This window comes from Pocillopora verrucosa, unplaced genomic scaffold (assembly GCF_036669915.1).
Source record: "Pocillopora verrucosa isolate sample1 unplaced genomic scaffold, ASM3666991v2 scaffold_46, whole genome shotgun sequence".
NCBI lineage: Eukaryota > Metazoa > Cnidaria > Anthozoa > Scleractinia > Pocilloporidae > Pocillopora > Pocillopora verrucosa.
The window spans coordinates 10778-12909 of NW_027078184.1; the positions used below are offsets into that span (position 1 = coordinate 10778).

Sequence of the window (2132 nt, forward strand, 5' to 3'; positions counted from 1 at the left end):
CGCTGCTCATTGAGCAGCTCATATATTAAACTGATTTTTGGAACTGGGCTGTGGAAAAGAGGCTTGCCTCGTCCCAGCCACGGGTTGCCTCGGTATAGCACTACCTCCGAGTGCGGCCCACTTCCCTCTGGGGAAGACACATTCAATCCAAAACAAAGTCAACGGTATAGCATTCTTTTATGTTTACAGGAGCCCGCCCGCCCTTAGAGGGGGAAGAGGTGAAGAGGGATGATAATTCAGACAACAGACAATGGCAGGAACGGCCGCTGGCCTACGTTTTCTGAAGTGCGCAAAGCACTACCACAAGGACCTAGGGGTAAGTGGATTTTTTCACCGAGGGCAGACGCTGAAAAAGCATACTTACCTGACGCGGGAGGTACTGTGATCAAGGAGGCAGTCCTCTCAAGGCGAGGCCCTTCATTGCACTTCGACTGGGTTGACCCTTGCGATTACCCCAAATGTGGGTAACTCGAGCGTATAATTTCTGGTAGTGGGGACCTGCGTTCGCGCTCGTCCCCGCAAAAGTCATCCAAACTATGTCTATATGGCCCTCTTACTGACTATCGAGTGTATTTTTGCTTTTGCAGTGGACCGGTAGACTTGCAAAGAAGCAAAGGACGCACAACTGGCCAAGGTGTTGGCACGTTTGGAGGGGTAGAAGTGCATTGGAGAGACTGGAGGAAGGAAACAAGGTGAGTTTCGGGGCGGTGCGTAACTTTGCTGGCTGTTTTTGTTCAAGGCCTGTCTGCTCTATTGTGTGTAAAGTCCTGTTCGTTGTATTTGCAGGTTGTGCGTGCCGTGCCGTGCTGTGCTATGCGCGCGAAGGGAAAGGAAATGAAAGGAAACCAAACGGCCGATCGACCGAGCGAGCGAGCATAGAAGGGCATTCGACTTGGACCGTGAGTACACTTTGAACCTTTTGAGCGGTTTTATTGTCACTGGAGCCGCTTTTAGAAATGCTATTGCTATCGTTAGTGTATCCTTTGTGCGAGCAAGCGAGTGAACGAATGAACGAGGGAAGGAAACAAACTAGCAGAGTAGTAAAAGTATCGAACCGTTTTCCCGATTCGTTTTGCAGTCTGAATCCAACCATTGTCGACTTTCAGTGCCGTTTTTCGCGCGCCTCCTCTTGGAAGTGTGCGAGTGTTTTGCCACGTCACGATGGCTTAAAACTGCGTCTCAGAAGTGTGCGTTTTTTTCCTATTCATTTTTTCGTTCGTTTTTAGGAATGATTTGATATCACAGAAGTAGAATTTGACATCATAAACTGTTCATCTCGCGCGTGCTCACTCGCTCGCGCGCGCTCTGTAAGAAAAGTCGATCGCACTAGAGTTTTCGCCATTAGCTGGCCGATTTTTGACAAAAAGGTGTTTTCCCCCCCTCGTTTTTTGCTTTGATTTGTTCCTCACTCACCTACGGCTCTCCTATGTGAAATTGTGGTGTATGGAGAGCTATTTATTGGGATAAAACGTTTAGAGATGTTCGCAAGACAAAAAATTGAAGCCTACAACACGGGGTATTCCCAGGCGGTCACCCATCCAAGTACTAACCCCGCCCGACAGGGCTTAACTTCGGTGATCGGACGAGAACCGGTGCTTTCCCTGTGGTCATGGTCGTCGACGAGGAAATGGGGTCGAAATTCTGCTTGTTATCGGCCAGGTTCAGGCTGTTAAAGCGGCCACATCCCTGAGTGTAGGCGAATTTGAAATTCCTAAAGCCCTAGTTTCGTTACTCTAACCCTAAGAAATCGATACTCTAACCCTAAGAAATTGTTACCCTAACCCTAAGAAATGGTTACCCTAACCCCGAAGTCGTTACCTAACCCTAATGTATTTTCCTCAACCCAGTTAACACATTGAGGAGCATCGATTTGAAGCACTATTCCCTAGGGAGGGGAGGGAGGGGTCCCAAGAGACATAACGTGTCCTAAAAACCTATTATACAATGTTTTAGCTCCGTAGGTGCGTGTATCTGGCTTTAAAATCTTACAGTGAGGAGATACCAAACGGGTCAGCCTCTGGGACCGTCTGCGGGACTCGCAAGGGCTTGTGGGGGCGACCTGCTACTATCCACCATAAACCGTGGGAAGGATCCCTCGACCACCCCCCTCACCCAGGGCATGCGTCGGCATC

The 2132-nt window shown here is 49.2% G+C and overlaps 2 non-coding genes and 1 pseudogene across 2 annotated transcripts; 2 read left to right on the forward strand and 1 right to left on the reverse strand.

Moving 5' to 3' along the window:
* On the forward strand, nt 1-126 carry LOC136278699 (U2 spliceosomal RNA; annotated as a pseudogene).
* Nucleotides 127-356: 230 nt separating this feature from the next.
* On the forward strand, nt 357-519 carry LOC136278684 (U1 spliceosomal RNA). The gene has a single exon (XR_010716484.1). It is a non-coding gene; the product is annotated as a U1 spliceosomal RNA (small nuclear RNA).
* A 982-nt stretch (nt 520-1501) lies between these two features.
* On the reverse strand, nt 1502-1621 carry LOC136278669 (5S ribosomal RNA). Its single transcript, XR_010716470.1, has one exon. It is a non-coding gene; the product is annotated as a 5S ribosomal RNA (ribosomal RNA).
* Between the last annotated feature and the right edge of the window lie 511 nt (nt 1622-2132).